General features: G+C 44.8%; 2 protein-coding genes across 8 annotated transcripts in view; both read right to left on the bottom strand.

Annotated features, from left to right (window-relative positions):
- The window catches only part of LOC129135418 (meteorin-like protein), an 80,241-nt gene extending 74,284 nt beyond the window's left edge, over positions 1 to 5,957 (bottom strand). The window contains exon 1 of the mRNA XM_054657201.2: positions 5,889 to 5,957. The gene's annotated coding sequence lies outside the window, so the exon portion shown is untranslated. The remainder of the gene's footprint in view (positions 1 to 5,888) is intronic.
- Positions 5,958 to 14,779: 8,822 nt separating this feature from the next.
- LOC129135354 (E3 ubiquitin-protein ligase TRIM52) overlaps positions 14,780 to 19,788 on the bottom strand; it is a 69,715-nt gene continuing 64,706 nt past the window's right edge. For all 7 annotated transcript variants that reach the window (XM_063816742.1, XM_063816734.1, XM_063816739.1 and 4 more), the window contains 3 exons: positions 17,693 to 18,877; positions 16,523 to 16,633; positions 14,780 to 15,090 (listed from right to left, as the gene is read on the bottom strand). The gene's annotated coding sequence lies outside the window, so the exon portion shown is untranslated. The remainder of the gene's footprint in view (positions 15,091 to 16,522; positions 16,634 to 17,692; positions 18,878 to 19,788) is intronic.

Genomic DNA, 19,788 nt, shown 5'->3' with positions numbered 1-19,788 from the left:
ACTTCTCAGGGTAATTAGGCAATAGAAAGAAATAAAAGGCATCCTAATAGGAAAGGAAGAAGTGAAATTGTCTCTACTGACAGCATGATCTTGTTATATATAGAAAACCCTACAAACTTCACTAAAAAAAGGTTAGAACTCAACACAAAGAAGGTAACAATAGACACTGGGGGACTCCAAAGGTGGGAGGGAAGGATGGTGGGAGCAAGGGTTGAAAAACTACCTATCGATTACTATGCTCACTGCTTGGGTGGTGGGATCATTAGAAGCCCAAACCTCAGCACCATGCAATATACCTGTGTAAGAAACCTGTACATCTACCCTCCTGACTCTAAAATGAAACATACAATATTTAAAAAACAAAAACAAATAAATAAAATTTGAAAACTGTTAGAACTGAACTGATAGGTGAAATCAGTAAAGTTGTAGGATACAAAATCAACATATAGAGCCTTGAACACAGCAACATCCAGCTGAGACGAAAGTCTCAGGGGCAAGAAAACCTCTATAGGAACTCAGAAACAATGAGCTAACTTGTGTTTATGTCTGAAAGGATGTTAAGAACTGCATTCATGTTACATCAGAGCCAACAGAAAGAACCAACAGGAAACCTGTACCCAACAAACAGAAATGACAAGATGAAGGGAAAGCAGAGGTAAGGGCTTACCTTAGAAAGGGCAAGTGATTCGCTCACTATGCAATACAATGTTTGCTCCTGAGCCAAAAATTTGTACAATAATTTGGATATTACTTGCACAACCAGAAAAATCAGCCACTCATTAGGAAAATGTGTTTCTGTATAAGTCTTAGGACTCAGCTATCTATAATAACATGAAAAGACAATATTTTCATCCAAAATGAGTATTTTTGTTTGTCTTGGCTTGTTATTCTAACGTCAACAGCCTCTAAATAAACTGTTGAAGTACATGATATAACCACTTCTTTCTCCATCTTTCCCATTGTTCCCATAGGGTTTCAGTTGTGCAATTTCACCATTAGCAAAGCTTTTTGCTGAAATCTGGATTTTCAAAGGGAGAGTATCCAGAAACAGAAGATGCTGATCTGGGAGGCTCTTCCTAATAGAACTGCTGCTTCAGTTTAGCTTGAAAAAGCCCACACCCAGTTCCTAATGACAAACATCTGAACACCGGGTCTTCCCACGAGCAAGACCATGCTATGCCTCCTGCTCGCTCTGTTCTATAAGCAACCCACAGATTGCTCCCTGTGAAGAGGAGCCTGCCAGGGGAGCAGCATTCCACCAGACCCTGATTTAGCAAGATATTTCCGTATCATTCCCCCAACCAGCTGGAAGTCCTCCACTGCTCTTGTGTAAAAATCTAACTCATCTCGCTGAATTTCCTGATTTAAAAGTCTAATTCATTTCACCAAAATTGTGACAGAAGGAAACCAAGTACACCATCTCTCTCTTACCAAACCAAAGCTATTGCATGTGCATTCTGGGGGGAAAAAATGGTCCAAATATGTTATGGAGGGGGTGCCAGCCCAGTGTCATCCTCTTACTATTGCCATAGGATCTTGGCTGATGGCATCAGAGGAAAAACAAGTTTATCGATTACTTTCAACCATTAAGCTCACTCCTCCATGAAAAATAAGTCACAAGTCCAATGCCTCTTATTAAAATAAGCACTGCAAAATATACAGGAGTCACAGTTTTAAAATGGGACACACGTTCTCTAAGCGGTGAACCACGTTAGAGGTGCACTGTTTACATTGTATAAAGTCCCCTGGAGCCAGGGTTAGGAAGCGCATCTGTTCTTTGGTGTTCTGGGATGAAGGAGAAAGGAAAATGTGCTGCCAGAAGTGAGTGGGAAGGAGCCCATGAGATAAAGGCAGTAAATCCATTTGCTGATTGCAATAATAATGGTAATACACGAAGCTATACATACATACATACATACATACATACATACATGCAAACTTTCACATTTTTTAAAAAAAAGAACTTAAGGCTTCCACTCATGTAATCAGCCCTTATGAACTCTCCTGATTAGCTGCAAGGAAAATCTTCCTTTCTCCTTTTTCCTGCACCATCCTGGGCTCCCTTTTGACTTGTTTTTTTTTTTTTTTTTTTAACTTATAAATGATCAGCTCATATTCTGAAGTTTGTAGTCCCCTCCCGCCCCCTCTCTCTCTATACGGCTCATTTACATTGGCAGCTGTCGTGCTGCTGGGCATCCTCAAACCCACCAGTTTCCCTTTAATGTTTGAGCAGACAAACATGATCATGCACTAGGCATCACTGTGCCACTCAAAATGCTTTTTTGTTTTTTTTATTGCATCTGAGAGAAATCTCAAGGTTGCAAACCTGGAGTCAGAATTGTCTCCATGTGTCTCAGTGGGAAGAGTATCGTGTGAAGAAACAAGTTGATTCTACTAATCAAAAGGAATTTTTTTTTTGATATCAAGTCATCCTCCGAATGAATTTATATTACCGAGTGGAGGGTCACATGAAGAAAATGGTCAAACAGCACCACCTACAGCAAGAGCTCAGAAGTGCAGCAGAGCCGGGCTGAGTCAGGAAAGAAAAGCAAGCTGGGTCCTGGCTCAGCGCTCTCCCCTCTGCTCCTGTCTGCACGGAAAGATTAGGATGACAGTGGCAGGAAGCCTGTGCACCTAGTATGCATCACTTGAAGGGAACACACAGATTCCAGTAAACAGTTGGAAGGAAATGTTAATACCAGGCTCTGCTAAACAATATGAAATGACTCCTAGATGAGACAAGCGACTTTCATCAAAGTTTCCTGATACCTGAAAAGACAGCCCAGGGGATCCTGCACTACATCTGCTGTATGTAAATTAAGCGGGTTTTTTTCCCCGTTGTAATCAAGGCTCATACACTAACAAAATCACACTTTAGAAACGGCCTATTTCAACTTGTAACTAGCTTGCTTTCAGGGGCTCCAGGTCAAAAAGAAATAGAGCACAAAGACGCTTTCTCCTTAGGGATCATACACAAATTCACTCTGTCCGTTTCTTTCCCACATGGAGCAACAAAGCCATCAGACCTCTCCATCCACCCATCGGGTCCTTCCTGATTAAAGTGAGATAAATCACAGCCCTCTCTCTCCAGATGGCAGGCGACAAGACGGGGATGCTTGCCTCAAGAAGTCCTCCCCATCCCTCAGCATTCATGCAAGCCCGAGCGGAGAGATGCAAGAAATTATGGATGCATTTTAATTCCCCAGACCCTGCAATTAAAAATGGAAATTTTTTGGCCACGCGTGTTGGCTCACGCCTGTAATCCCAGCACTTTCGGAGGCCGAGGTCGGCGGATCACCTGGGGTCAGGAGTTCGAGACCAGCCTGGCCAACATGGTGAAACCCTGTCTCTACTAAAAATACAAAAATTAGCTAGGAATGGTGGTGGGCGCCTGTAGTCCCAGCTACTCGGGAGGATGAGGCAGGAGAATCACTTGAACCCAGGAGGCAAAGTTTGCAGTGAGCTAAGATCGCACCACTGCACTCCACTCTGGGTGACAAAGCAAGACTTCATCTCAAAAAATGTTTTTAAAAAATGGAAGTGTTGTTCTTTCATTTGTAAATGTGTTTTGGTAAAAGAGGGGCAGTTTAAGCAACCCTTTTTATTGTCTACATTGTTAAAATTCATCAGACATGGACTCTTGACTCCGTTTTGCCTGGGCAGACCCAATTCAAGCATTTACAACAGCTATAACCTCCTCAAATCAAAAAGAGGAATCAGCATTATTGCTAAGTTCAAATAAGGTCTTGTTTTATTTCATTTTTATTTTTGAATGCAGCCATTCCTCCAGGTGCTGTCATCAGGTAAGATTGTCAGTCCTGATTAGGTAAAGGTATTATTACAAAAGGCAATTCTTAAAAATTCAGTGTCTAACTACACTTTTAATAAGCCTTTCCCCCTCCCCTATGTATTCTCCCTTAGACACCCCTTCTCAAATTTAAAATCACAGAAACTAAAATATGATGCCTAAAGAGAGTCTAGCGACTGCCCAGTCCTCTAATTTGATGAGTGGGAGTACTGAAGCCCAGAGGAGGTCAAGTAATTTGTTCCCAATGTCTTAGATAAGAAGAAAATGACCAGCTGGGAAATCCCACTCATGTCAAGGCAGAGGCACAGGGCCACAGACTGTGGTTGAATTGTGCCACACTCCTACATCCTTCTTTAGGAATCACAGAACATTCCTGTGTTGAGTCGGAGTCACTGACTTCCTTTTCAGGCTGATTGAGTTCTGTCCTTACGGGCTGCGACAAGAAGTTTTGGTATTATGCTACACCAAGACCATTTATCTAGTTCAAGAAGTGAGCACAGTCCTTAGAGCCCAGCAACTTTCCCCATGTCCAGTAAATGTAGCTTCTCCATTAGAAGCTGTCAGAATGGAGCCTTCTGGCTCATCTTGATTTTGATTTGTGCAAGAATGAATGGTTGTGCTAAGACAGCTTTCCTAGCTGATAGTGAGCAAAACTTTTTTCTCATAATCTATAAAAAAATTAAATTAGAACTTTTTTCTCATAATCTGTAAAAAAATATTAAATTAAATCTGGCTCATCTTGATTTTGATTTGTGCAAGAATGAATGGTTGTGCTAAGACAGCTTTCCTAGCTGATAGTGAGCAAAACTTTTTCCTCATAATCTATAAAAAAATATTAAATTAGAAGCACAGAGTTTATTTCATGACTTTTATCTTCCTGCAATTTTCTTGTGGGCATAAATGATTTGTTTTTATCCTGCCTGCCCCCCCAATCCCTTTTCCAAGAGACTAAAAGAGTATCTAGTGCAAAGTAGAGACTCAAATATTTTTTAATAAACAGTGATCCCAGCCACCCAGTGCATGTTGCCAAATGCCAACCCCATAAATGATCAAACACATCATCTCATTCAGCCAATCAAAATCAAGTGCTACCTATTTTTTTAAGTTTTCATAGCCCTTGGGCATCTGCTTTCTCAGCATTTCCCAAACTTGAGTCATTCTCATCCTGCCTTCATAATTTTGCTCTGTCAATTACCTCTACTATTATTTATTTCATATATTTTTAAATAGCCCCACTTTTGAAACTTAAATACATGCCTTTTAAAAGGAAGCTTTCTTACTACTATACATCAAAAGCCATTATTACTTGTTCTAAGTACTCATAACAACATGTTCACAACTATTAAAATTTAGTAATGTGCATCCACATACTCTCTAAATTCATGGAGCATCTGCACACACTTTAAGAAACAATTCTGCATTACTCACTCAATTTTCTTGACATCCTTCTGAGGCAGGACAAACCTTGGGCCCAAAGAATTGAGGTAGGAGTCCAAGCAAGTTGCCAGCCACATAAAGGCAAACCTTGGCTCAGAAGTCAGGACTACCAGCCCCTAGGTTATGGTTCATGCTCTTTCCTCTGCTCTCCAGAACCTCCTATCTCCAAGTGTAGTTAGCAGCCCAGATGCAGCAGCATCCTCTAGAGACTTGTTGAAAATGCAGAAGCTCAGGCTCCACCCCAGGCCTATGCAGACTGAATCTGCATTTTAACAAGGTCCAGGCAATTCACGTGCACATTAAGTTTGAAAAGGCCTGGTCTAGATCAGCAGTTCTCTAACTTAGCAGCACATTAGAACCATCTGTAGAGACTTTAAAAATACCAGTGCCTGGGCTTCACCTCCCAGAGAATCTGATTTAAGTGTCTGGGGTTTGCCCTGAGTCTAGGTATTTTTAAAAACTCCTCAGCTTATACAAAGCTGGCAGGGCCGGGCACAGTGGCTCATGCCTATAATCCCAGCACTTCGTGGGCCAAAGTGGGCAGATTGCTTGAGTCCAGGAGTTTGAGACTAGCCTGGGCTAAAACCCCGTCCCTACAAAAAAAATAATACAAAAAGTAGTTGGGCATGGTGGTGGCACATACCTGTAGTCCCGGCTACTCAGGAGGCTGAGTCCTCGCTTGAACCCAGGAGGTCACAGTCTGGTCAACAGAACAAGACCCTGTATCAAAACAAACAAACAAACAAACAAAAAATGCTAGCAGCTTACCAGCTAGGGAGGCCTGTACAGCCAAGTTTTCCAAATGGGGCTACATTAGTTGTTCCAGAACTTTAGCTGCATCAAAACCACCTGGATGGCTTGTTCAGCTACAGAGGGTCTGGCCATGCCCCTAGAGTTTCCAGCTGAGGGTCTGGAATGAGGCCCAATGATTTGCATTTCTAACAATCTCCAGGCGATGCAGATGCTGTGGGTCCAGGGACCACATTTTGAGAATCTATGCTAAATGAACTGGACAAGATCAAAGCTCAAACTTATTCCAAGAACTTTTCAAGGCCCACCTGCAAGTTGTAGTGGAAGTAAGCATCTAAGGGTGCAAAAAAGTTTTACTATAGACTAAGGCCTTTTACCTGAGCTCTCAAATGTTCACATTTCTCTTATCAACCTAAATAACAAACAGAGAGAGGCTCTCCACAAGGAAAAGATATTCGTTTGGAAACAGAGCCTTGCAATAGAAATAGGCAAGCCAGAGTAAACTATATGCATATTCACGGAGGTAAAGGAAGACAAAAAAAAATGAGGAAGATTATATGATCATTTGGAAATGATTATCCTTGGCTACAAAGATCAATAACAAAGGTGATGCCAGGCCCAGGTTGGACAGGCAGTTGTTGGGCAAATATCCTTCAGAAGCATTGTTGTGTGCAAAGTTTCAATGGGCTTTGTGCAAGATTGTGTTTTTTGCAGTCTTCTGTGATAAGTTTTTGTTATCAGGCATACAAGCCCAAGAATCCTTTTTTGCATGGCCTTCCCTGGCTCTATTTGTCAGGGTTTTGGTTTGGGGGGGGGGGTATTTTTAACACTCTCAATGTAAAAAATGCCATAAGGTAGGTACCCCAATTGCTTGTTTCGTCTTCATAAAATAACTTTTCCACCCGAACAAAGTCTACACATAAATTGTAAAAATACCCTGGCATGCAGTCCCTGGAAAAGTCTGGAGTCATTCTCGGGGTTCCCACCCAGGTGGGCAAGCGTAGCCACCACAGATAAACACAAAGTAGGGGTGCCCGCTGGGGTTTGGCGGCAGGCAGTGGCCCTGGTTCTGATATTTGGCTGAAAACACAGCTCCTCTTTGTCACCCTCAGGAAGCCATCCCAAACCGCTCGAGGAGTCCTTGAAGCCAATGTTACCACTAGGACAGCAAGTGTGCCTGAAAGCTATTTGCCTTTACAGCAGATTCATTAAGCCAGAACAAAGAGAAGACCAATGACTAAAAGATTTCTCTCCTTTTAAAAATCATGCTCTTTAACTCATAGCACATTTTCATTGTCCATCTGGGCAAAGCCGCTGTCTCATTTTGCTTTTTCCCTCGTCTGTGATGCTCACACTCATCCTCCCTATCCCATCAGCAACCTCTCTAGTATGTTTGATATGTGCCCTTAAACTTTCTATCTTGGCCGGGGGCGCGGTGGCTGTCATCTCAGCACTTTGGGAGATGGAGGTGGGTCTATCACTTGAGCCCAGGAGTTTGAGATCAGCCTGGGCAACATAGTAAGATTTCATCTTTACTAAAAATAAAAAACAAAAAACTTTAGCCAGGTATGGTGGCCTGTGCCTGTAATCCTAGCTACTCGGGAGGCTGAGGCGGGAGGATCACTTGGGCCTGGGAGGTCAAGACTGCAGTAAGCTGAGATGGCGCCACTGCACTCCAGGCTGGGCAACAGAGTGAGACCCTGTCACAAGAAAAAAAAAAAAAGAAAAAACAACTATCTCTGTAGAAATAGGCAAGGTTGTTTGATATGCAAATGTGGCTTTAAATTACATAATAACATTATATCAGTAAGCCCATTTTTTTCTTATAGTTGCACTCAACATCATGATTTTAAGACCTAGGCATGTTGCTTTATATTTTACCTCATGAGAAGTCACCTTTACACATCTGTTTCTCACACTGAAATCAACATGCTTTTGAGTCAGTATTTAGGACTGAGTGAGGCTGTTGGCTGGAGTTAATCTGACACCAGATGCATTTATCCCTCTTTAGGACTGTAACGAATTCCTTTCCGCTCTGTTCGCCCATGCTCACTAGTTGGCATCAGAGGTGTCATCTTTGAAAAAGAAAAACATCTCATCCCTTGGTTTCCTGACAACCACCCCCACCCCCTGCCTTGGCTCTTTTTCATGGAATTTGCACCAAACAGCACAGAGACAAACGTCTCTCTAACGTCTATGATTTATCCTTGCTTACACAAGATCACTCCAGCCTATAAAAAAGTATTTTTAAAAAATATGAAAAGTTACCCCAGTCTTGGATTACAGAGTTTCAGATAAAAATGAAAACATAGTAAAATTGCTTATCAGAGAGTTTCCTGTTCTTATTCGCCCTTACTCCTTTCGCAGATGTGAGTCATAAATCCACAACCAAATCCTCCCTCCTTCGAGGTCAACTCCTACTAACACCGATGAGGAGGGAATTTGGCTCATATAATAACACTGAATTAAAATGTATAATGTCCACATGTACATGAGAGTTAAAAAGAATGCTTCTTCGGGTATGTTTCCAGCCCAATCTTTCAAAATACGTGAAGTATTTCTTAATCTACTATACCCTATAAATGATAAATATAAGATACTAAGATTTAAAATACTTTCAATAACACTTTCCTAGGCCTCCAGATGAGTACTACATAAGTTTATAATAAAATATTTAAAATAGCTACCATGTATTATGTGTTTATAATGTGCCAGGCACTTGAGTAATGTGTTTTCACATTTTAATCCTCATAAGCCAAAGACATAGATTTTTTATCTTCGTTTTAAAGTTGAAAGACCTAAGGCTCAGAGATAAATTTTTTAAAAAATCTTTAATCCCTTTATACAAGATTAGCTCATTCTCACAAGCCAAAAATAAAACCCAAAACTCCCATATCTCCCCATATAAAAAAATACTCTTTAACTTCTTTCTCCCTCCAGAACCCCCCCTCCCTCTCCTTTCTATCTTCAGCCAACATCTGGAAGGTTCTGTCTACATTCACTCCTCCATGTTAACGCCTCCCTCTTCCCCTCCTTTCCTTGCAACCTGGTTGCCTCTCACAGCAGTGAAACAGGAAGCTGTTTCCTCAGCCCATAACCAACTGTAACTTTGAATCACTGTGCACCCTTGGCCGCGGCCGCCTCCTCCTTCAATTTAACTCCCTGCCTTGATCTGCCATCTCTGGCATGCTCTACTTACATTCACTCCTCCTCTTCATGTGTTTCTGGGCTGCTTTGCCAACCCTTCTTCCTCTGCTGCCCTCATACATCCAGGCAGAGGAGCACAGCTTCTGCCTTTGCCTCCTGCCTTAGTTCTAACTGGTGTCCCCTGAGCATCTCAAGCCCCCAGACTGGAGCCTGTGTCCTGGGGTTAATTCCCTTCCCCACCTATGGAGGCTTAGCTCCTGCCCACCAGTGGGGTTATCACAAGTGCCTGCCTTTTCCTCACACTCTGCCTCTTACAGGGTTTCCGTAGGCTGGCCATTTGTGAGTTGTGTGACCCTGGACCTCAGTGTCCTCCCATAGAAAACAAGGAGCATGAACTAGATTTATCTCTAGTGTCCTTTCTAGGTGTTTCTTTCTTTATTTATTTTTAAACAAGATCTCACTCTGTCACCCAGGCTGGAGTGCAATGGCACTAACATGGCTCACTGCAGCCTCAACCTCCTGGGCTCAAATGATTCTCCTGCCTCAGCCTCCCAAGTAGCTGGGACCACCACTCCCAGCTAATTTTTTTATTCTTTGTAGAGATGGGGTTGCAATGTTTCCCAGGCTAGTCTCGAACTCCTGGGCTCCTAAGAATTTTAACATTTGAGTTTTCTTCCAACAAAGAGGTGGAGGAAAATATAACTTTATATAAACATGTATAAACCCTGCTTCCCACTTTAATTAAGCCATACATTCCTGCGGCAGCTAGGGATGTGAAGAGGCAAGTGAGAAAAGGAAATGTGCATAAGACTCCCAGCAGCTTGGAAGTAAACAGGGAGGACTGAAGTGACCCTGTTGCTCCGAAGGTGGCTGTTCATTAGCCTCCTTCAGTCCTTAGACCCAGCTGGAGCATTGCATGCACTGGCTCCCAGGTTGCAGGGGATGTCAGCAGCTCCAGCTCATCCGATTGAAGGAGGCCATGTGGCTTTCCCTGGACTTTCTGCTTGAACAGTGAATCCCTGTAGGGCCTGGATCCATTGCCCTCTTCTCCTCCCACCCCACCCAAGCACTCTTCTTCATGAGTTTGCTTTCTCCTTTTTTCCTCCACTTTTCCTTCAAAAATTGTTGATTAAGCACCTGCTATGGGCCAGACATTTTTCTAGAGTAACACCTCAATGAGCAGACAGGTTCTTGTTCTCATAGATCTTCCATTTTAGAGAGAAAGCTGAACGATAAACAAATAATACAGCAGGTGGTGAGGGGTGCTATAAAGAAGGATGAGCAGGGTAAGTGGATGAGAAAATGTGCTACTTTGTCCTCTAGAGGCCAGGGAAAGCCTCTCTGTTTAGGTGATATTTGACAGAGATTTGAAGACACTGAAGGAGTGAGCCATTTGGATCTCTAGGGAAAGAGCATTCTTCCCCAGACAGAGAACAGCAAGTGCAAAGGCCATGATGAAGAAGGGAGCTTGGCCAGAGTGAGGGACACAAACGGCAGCCTACGGTGCATGCACGTCTTAAGAGATGAGGTTCCTGGTGCCCTTTGACTGCCTCAGAGATCCCGTGCTCACAACACACAGCCCCAATCATCCTAAAATACATCTATGCTATAGAAACTTGTCCCAAAATATCCTTGCATAATGATTTACCTTCTGGTATCCCACCCATGAAAGCAGAAATTTCCTGCTTTCTCCTAATAATTACTAATAATTCTCCTAATAATTACTAATCTGTCTCCTCCCCCAAAATGTAAGGCCAAGAAGAGCAGGGACTTGGCCTATTCATTCACTGCTCTATGTTCGGCTCCTATTTCAGTGCTAAAAACCAAGTGGGCCCTCAATAAATATTTTTGTGAATTTATTTATTTATTTATTTTATTTTTTGAGACGGAATCTCTTTCTTCCGCCCAGGCTGGAGTGCAGTGGTGTGATCTTGGCTCGCTGCAACCTCCGTCTCCTGGGTTCAAGGGATTTCTGGCTAATTTTTGTATTTTTAGTAGAAACAGGGTTTCACCATGTTGGCCAGGCTGGTCTCGAACTCCTGACCTCAAATGATCCATCCACCTTGGCCTCCCAAAATGCGGGGATTACAGGCATGAGCCACCGCACTTGGCCAGCCCTCAATAAATATTTATTTTCTAGGTGAAATAGGGAATCTAACTATGCTACATGGTAATGAGGCAGCTGACTTTCTTGGAAGCAGAAGACCTAATTCTAGATGTGGTGACATAAAAGCAATAAAGGAAGGACCTCTATAAATCACTCGTGGAGCTGAGCCTCAGCTCTCAAAGTGTTAGATTAGAACTAGGGATGGCAAAATCCTGTTACAGGCACAACTCACCCCCTCCCTTCCATGCCCACTAGACTCTCTAATGAAGCGTGGCGGTCTCTCTCTGGAAAAAACTACAGAATTCTTCCCACCCAGTGCTCCTAGCAGCCACAACCAAAGGGTCAGAGGTGACCCTTACAATGAACCCAATTTGCCATCCCTCAATTAGATGTTTAAGATTCCTTTCCACTTTAATATCCTGTGGTGCAAATCTAAGCAAGCCTGCTTGTTTGGCCACATGGAGGTACATGTTCCTGCAAAATCAACCCCAAGAAATCCTATTGCTCACAGGTAAGCAGGTAACCCCTGCTTCCATAGCAGAGGCAGTCACTAGTAGTACTTGCTTCAATTGGGACAAATATTTTTCACCCGGAAACTAATTCAAGGCTACCTTTTTCAGACTCCTTTGAAGGCTGCTAGAATTGGTCCCTTGAGTAAGCTGAGTGTTGTGGTGCCCCTCAGTTCCCATGCCATAGAAGCTCGAACCTCATTCATTAATACACTAGCCCTAAGGCTTGAAACCAGTCTGGCCTGGCTTGGAGCCTTTAGATCACTCTCTAGCTTCTGGCCAATAAGAATGAGCTTCTAGGCCAGGCATGGCGGCTCACGCCTGTAATCCCAGCACTTTGGGAGGCCGAGGCAAGTGGATCACTTGCATCCAGGAGTTCAAGACCAGTCTAGGCAACATAGTGAAACCCCATCTCTACAAAAAAATACAAAAAATTAACCAGGCGTGGTGGCACGGGCCTGTAGTCTCAACTATTCAGGAGGCTGAAGTGGGAGGATCGCTTGTGTGGGGAGGTCAAGGCTGCAATAAGCTGTGATGACACCACTGTACTCCAGCCTGCATGACAGACTAAGGCTGGAGTGCAGTCTCCGAAAACAAAACAAAACAAGACAAAACCAAAAACCTGCAGCCTGCACCACTCCTACTGGTAGGCTTGCTCTGATATCAGCACTTCAAGCAGGTGATAACACTATGAGGTTTATTTTTAATTGCTAGGTGTGGTGGTTGTATTTCCTCAGAGTAAAAATGCACTTCCTTCCTCCCTTTGAAGTGAGATATGGACCTGTGATTTGATCTGGCCAAGAAAGTGTGACCGAAAATGACCTGGACACTTCCAATGGGAGCTTTAAAAGCCAGTGCACAATTTATCACTGATCCTTGTTCTGCTTCAGTCATCGTAGAAGCCCAGGTCAGGATGGAACTCCCACCAGCCTGGATTGCTGATTAAGGATGCTCCATGTTAGAGCAAAAATATAAGTTGTTTTAAACCACAGAAATTTGGAGATGGTTTCTTACTGCAACATAACTAGTCTCTATTGACTGATACTCCATGGTGTAAGATTACTCATGGGATTTTTCTAGCTCAGAGTTTCTCAGTTTTGGTAGGATTGACGTTTAGGGTTAGTTATTGCTTTCTTGTGGGGACCATCCTGTGCATTGCAGGATGTTAAGTGGCATCCCTAGCCTTTACCCACTAGACACCAGCAGCACCCCATCCCAAGTTGTGACCATCAAAAATCCCTCAACAGTATGATTCCACTTATTTGAGGTACCTAGAGTAGTCAAAATCATGGAGACAGAAAGTCAAATGATGGTTGTCAGGGGCTGGGAGAAGAGGGAAATGGCGAGTTAGTGTTTAATGGGTACAGAGTTACAGTTTTGCAAAATGAAAAGAGTTCTATGGATGGATGGTGGTGATGGTTGCACATCAGTGTGAAGGTGCTTAGTGCCACTGAACCATACACATGAAAATGGTTCAAATGGCTAATTTTATGTTATGTGCTTTGCCACAATTTTTGAAAATGGAAAAAAAAATGTCTCCAGACATTGCCAATGTCCCCTGGAAAGCAAAATCGCCCCTGGTTGAGAACTAGTGTTCTAGCGGTAGTGCAACACATTCAATTGTAAAATATGTGTAAAAACGTGGGCTTAGGGCTCAGCCTTGCTTTTTGCCATTGAGGGTTAGAATCTCATCTCTCCTAAAATATTTTTTATCCACTCAGATTTTAGGCCAGGATCAACAGGACAATTGAACGGTTTGATCTAGAAAAAGCCCCTGTCTATGGACCCAAAACCGGTGTGATATGAATAAACTCTGTAAAAACTCTTACACTGTTTTAAGCTTTACATCTGATAAACAGAGCACAGTAGAGACTCCACTTGGGATAATTTTTCCTGAAACCTACTTGTTTTTCATGCTGTTTCTGCAGTTAAGGTGCCTGGTCTTGAAATGTGTTGAAGCAAAAGAATGGGAAGAGCCAAGGGACACATCAGGGAGTTTCCAAATGACAGAACTGCAAACCTGCAGGGCAGTCCTCTGCTGAGGAAGAGGTAGCTTACACTCTGAATGCATCTTGAGGAGTATTCTCCATACCTGAGGAATAAATTGAGGCTAACAAGGGGGCCTAAATGGTGATTGGCTCTGCTCTTGACCAATTGAATTCCATGCTCGGACTGAGGCAGCAGAGGGCTTCTTACACCCACCTCCACCACCATCACCCTGCCTAAGTCATCTCAGAGAATCCTCTTTCTATCTCAGTATTGGGCCTACATTCTTATGCTTCAGCCCTTTTCCATAATGACCCCTCCAGATTGCCACACTCTAGAACCACTACAGAGGGTGGCGTTACTGCTGTATGGACACTTCATCTCAAAGTGAGGGGCCAGCTCACATGATTTGCAGGGTTCCTTTCTCTGGCCTTCTAAAACATTCTCCAGGTCGAGGCTGAAACTGCTCCCCCAAAGCCCCATAATAGGCATGAACAGATTATCCTCCTCTTCTTGGTTCTCATGGCTAGAATCCTTAACCAATCCTCTCCCCACAAAGTAGGGTTGATTTCACAAGCTGTTATTTCAGCTGCTCGTTCTGCCATCTGCTCTTGAGTTGCTTGGTGAACACCTCCAGCGGGCTTGGAGCTGCACTGTCACGCTTCATCCCAATCAGCTTCTGGCCCCCCACACTCAAACACATCTGCATCGGCACACCCCTCCCACGCCCCAGTTCTGCCCACAGTGGATCCATCCATCTGCGCTCCAGGCCCCAGCCCCTTGGGAGCTTGCGCTATCAATACTTGCACTTAGTTCAGAATCTTTAGCCACTCCATGTTCATGGTTATTTCATTTATTCAATGTAGTAACATGTTTAAACCTCTCCCGTCCTGGAAAAAAAAAAAAGTCCTACATTTAACCCTATCTCCCTCTTTAGCTTAAAGTCATCTGTAATCTTCCTTGCCATTTATTTACTCCATGTCCCAGGTTGAACAGTATCCACACACACCCAAAAATTCATGTTCTCCCTAGGAATCTTAGAATGTGACTTTATTTGGAAATAGGGTTGTTGCAGATGTGATTAGTTAGGAGTGGACCCTTAATCCACTATGACTGGTGTCGGTGTCCTTAGAAGAAGAATAGAGGGAACGCAGAGGCACAAACAGAGAGGAGGCCATGTGATGATGGGGGCGGAAACTGGGGTGATGCATCTACAAGCCAAGGAATGTCAGGGCTTGCAGGAAACCCCAGAAGCGAATGGAAAGGCATGGAGCAGATTCTTCCTAGCATCTTCAGAGAGAGCATGGTGCTGCCAACACCTCGTTTTGAACTTCTAGCTTCCAAAACTGTGAGAGAAAAAATTTCTGTTTTAACAAGACACCCAGTTTCTGGTATTTTGTGACAGCAGACCTAGAAACTGAATATACCCTTTAAACCACCACCGTTTTCCTTTTGGTTCCAAGATTCTTTCGTGTATGACCTGCGAGAGCCAAATCCAGTCTTTATTTGGCCTCTCTGGAGCACGTGCAACTCATTTATTCCTTATTGATGCTTCTCCCCCACATCCTTCTCGGCCTCCTTCATTGCTTCCTAATCTCACAGCCAGCTACCGCATACTGGAGTCCCTGGGTTCATCACCACCTTTTCCCACTCTGTTCATGCTCCACTGCAATCTCATCCAAATACCAGCTCTCCTCCCACCCCCATGCTGATGATTCCCCAAGCCCTCTGGCCTAAGCCTCTCTCCTGAGATCTACTTTGAGTTCCCCACTGCCTCCTGGACATTTCCTCCTAGAACTTGTACAAGCACTTCAAAAACTACATGGCTAAAATGGAAGTCATGGTCTAGAAGCCTCCTTCCCAAATAAACCTGCTTTTCCTCCTGTAACCTGCATGTCAATGAGAGGCTTCACGTTCACCTAGGGGCATAAGCCAGACACCTGGCATCTTCTTGGGCTTCTCCTCTGCACCCTTGGCCGTGGTCACTGAAGCCAAAGGACTCTGCCCATAAGGGTTTGGGGAATGTATCCTCTGCATCCCTGCTGCAGCTGCTTCAGCTCAGCCTCTTACCACCTCCTGTGGCTAGCGGAGACCTCCACTACACCAGACTTTCATGCTGCTCTGAGAGCACTTTCTTATACCACCTTGTTTTAAGCCATTCCCCTGCTTTGAATGCTTCAGGGTTTCCTGGTCACCTGCAGGATGCTGTCCTTAGCATTCCTCCACTTGGAATAACAACGCCTTGTAGCATCCGGCTTTCGGGAGTTTAGAGTGGAGGGGCTCTGCATTCAACTCCAGGACCTACCACATACTTGGTGTGTGGCCCTGGGCAACATACTTACTCTCTCTGTGCCTCAGATTCCTCACCTGAAAATGGGGATAACAATAGTACCTACCTCATAGGGTTGTTGTAAAGATTAAATGAGTGAATATGTTCAGAGTACCCGGAACTGTGCCCAGCATGTCGTAAGTGGGCTCTAAATATTAACTGCTATTGCTGTTAAGTATTACCTTTCCCCACTCATTTCTGTACAGCTTCCCATGTGCATTGTTTTCCAGCCGATCAGAACACTCTTCCATCTCAGAAGAAAAAAAAGAAGCCCCACCTGTGTTCCCCTGGCTCTTGGCCTTGACACACACTGTCTGGAACACCTTTCCCACCACCTCTCCTCCCATGCTCCCTATGAACATACTTCGACTCATCTTTTCTAACCTAAGTACCCTCCCCTGCAGTCAAGCATGCTCTTCATTGAGCCTTCGTAAGGCCCTTGTGCTCACCTCTATTGCAGCACAGATCACACTGCATTATAAAGGACCATCTCCTGTCTCTCTATCCATCTTTCAGAGTTTGCTGTATTGATCTTAGTGATGTCAGCAAGTGGCACTCAGCTAGACAAAGAAAGCAGGCTCAATAAAGGCTGGTAGAATTAAGTAAAGAATTGTATAAAGGCATTAAATAGAGATGGGGTACAAATATGTCCCAGGCTGCCTGGGATAGTCCTGGTTTAGGCCATGGTCCTGATATAATTACTAACAACACTCTCATTCACTGTCAAAAATATCTCCTTTGTACAATATATTATAAGGTCACTCTAGGTATTAGAGCTGTGATTCTCACCCTATCAGGCCCAATTTTCTCTTTGCTTAACAGCTATTTTAGAATACCCTATGCACTATCTTTAAATGGGATTGATAGGCAATAGAAACTGTCAATAACAGAATTTCAAAAAAACCAATGTAATACCCTAAATAGAATGCTAAATGGAAAATGAAGGAGATTTTTTAAAAAGTAGCTTAAACTAAAATTATGTGTGCACTATTTTGATGTGTAAATGCTTAGGTCTTACACTTCTGGCCAAGATGGAGTAACAGAGACCAAAATTACTTTCTGACCTAAAACAACAAAAAATACTGGACAAAATATATGAAACTATGGCCCTGAAGCAACAAAGGGAATCAATCACTGGAATCAAGCATCAAAAGACAGTGATCCTCAAGAAACGAGAAACAAATGAGGCTAGCCCCACAATTGACCTCCCGAACACCTCAGAAAACTTTCCAGGCCACAGCACAGGAAGAAAGAATGCAGATGGAGCTCAGAGATCTTCCTGAGTTGAGAGGACAGAACTGTGAGTCTGGGAAGGCCAATGTGGCTAGAATTCATAGGGCAGAATATTGAGGAGGAGAGGGCTGTACAGAGACAGAGCTCTGGAAGTCTGAAGATAATACTTACCCTCCTTGACTGTTTAACAGAGTAGTGATCAGAGTATGCAAGTATGAAAATCGCCTGAGAGGCTGGATCCGGTGGCTCGCACCTGCAATCCCAGCACTTTGGGAGGCTGAGGTGGGTGGATCACAAGGTCAGGAGATAGAGACCATCCTGGCAAACATGGTGAAACCCCATCTCTACTAAAAATACAAAAATTAGCTGGGTGCGGTGACACACACCTCTAGTCCCAGCTACTCAGGAGGCTGAGGCAGGAGAATCTCTCGAACGCGGGAGGCAGTGGTTGCAGTCACCCGAGATCCAGCAAGGCATGGGCAACAGAGAAAGACTCAGTCTCAAAAAAAAAAGAAAGAAAAAAGAAAACTGACTGAGAATGGAAAAAGAATCATCCACAGAGAGAGCCAGCCACTCTTCCCCCCTGGCTCTTGGGATCCCGATCGCAAGGTGGGGAGGCACATCGCGAGGCGTGGTCTCAGAGCCAGCCCCTCTTACACCACTGGCTCTTAGGAACCCCATCGCAGGAGAAAGAGGCACCCCCCACGAGGCGGGGACTGAGAGCCAGCACATCTAAGCCTTCTGGCTCTTAGGACCCCCATCACGGGGGGGGAGGCACCCCCCGGGAGACGGGTACAGAGAGCCAGCCCCTCTTCCTCAACTGGCTCTTAGGACCCCCATCGCGGGGGGGGAGGCACCTCCCGCGAGGCGGGGTCTGAGAGCCAGCCCCTCTTCCCCCACTGGCTCTTAGGACCCCCATCGCAGGGGGGAGGCACTCCCCGCGAGGCGGGGTCTCAGAGCCACCCCTCTTCCCCCAGTGGCCCTTAGGACCGCCATCGCAGGGGGGGAGGCATCCCCCGCGAGGCCGGGTCTCTGAGCCAGCCCCTCTTCCCCCACTAGCCCTTAGGACCCCCATCGCAGTGGGGGGAGGCACCCCCGTGAGGCGGGTTCTCAGAGCCAGCCCTTCTTCCCCCACTGGCCCTTAGGACCCCCATCGCAGGGTGGGGAGGCACCCCCCGCGAGGCGGGGTCTGAGAGCCAGCCCCTCTTCCCCCACTGTCTCTTAGGACCCCCATCGCAGTGGGGGGAGGCACCCCCAGCGAGGCGGGGTCTCAGAGCCAGCCCCTCTTCCCCCGCTGGCTCTGAGGATCCTCCGTGGACTCACAGCCTCTTTACCATATTGTGAGTAATATCATCTCCCCCTCTGGAGATTACGAACTCTTTCACACACGGGTGTACACCCTCGGTGTACAGAGGGTGTACACCTGTCTGTATTGGGAGTAATATCATTCTCTTCCTCCCTGAATATGAAGAACAGTAACACAGGGGTGTTTCTGCTCCCTGCGATATGGCGTGTCATATCCTCCTCTCCCACGCTGCAATTACAGGGAATATCAGTGGGGGCGTGTCCACCTGTAGGGAAAAGTAAGAGAGATCAGACTGTCACTGTGTCCATGTAGAAAGGAAAGACATAAGAGACTCCATTTTCAAAAAGACCTGTCCTTTAAACAATTGCTCTGCTGAGATGTTGTTAATTTGTAGCTTTGCCCCAGCCGCTTGGCCCCAGCCACTTTGACCCAACCTGGAGCTCACCAAAACATGTGTTGTATAAAATCAAAGTTTAAGGGATGTAGGGCTGTGCAGGACGTGCCTTGTTAACAAAATGTTTACCAGCAGTATACTTGGTAAAAGTCATCGCCATTCTCTAGTCTCAAGAAACCGGGGACACAATGCACTGTGGAAAGCCGCAGGGACCTCTGCCCTTGAAAGCAGGGTATTGTCCAAGCTTTCTCCCCATGTGACAGTCTGAAATATAGCCTCATGGGATGAGAAAGACCTGACTGTCCCCCAGCCCGACACCCGTAATGGGTCTGTGCTGAGGTGGATTAGTAAAAGAGGAAAGCCTCTTGCAGCTGAGATGGAGGAAGGCCACTAGCTCCTGCTTGCCCCTGGGAACTGAATGTCTCGGTGTAAAACCCGATTGTACATTCGTTCAACTCTGAGATAGGAGAAAAGCTGCCCCGTGGCGGGAGGCGAGACATGTTTGCAGTAACACTGCCTTGTTCTTCTTTACTCCACTGAGATGTTTGGGTGGAGAGAAACAAATCTGGCTTATGTGCACGTCCAGTCACAGTACCTTCCCTTGAACCTAATTATGACATGGATTCTTTTGCTCACATGTCTTCTGCTGACTCTCTCCTTATCATCACCCTGCTCTCCTACTACATTCCTTTCTGCTAAAATAATGAAAATCATAATCAATAAAAACTGAGGGAACTCAGAGGCTGGTGCCGGTGCAGGTCCTTGGTGTGCTGAGCGCCGGT

Source organism: Pan troglodytes, chromosome 7 (assembly GCF_028858775.2).
Source record: "Pan troglodytes isolate AG18354 chromosome 7, NHGRI_mPanTro3-v2.0_pri, whole genome shotgun sequence".
NCBI lineage: Eukaryota > Metazoa > Chordata > Mammalia > Primates > Hominidae > Pan > Pan troglodytes.
Note: the sequence above shows the minus strand (reverse complement) of the source record. Positions and strands in the feature narration are given on the sequence as shown.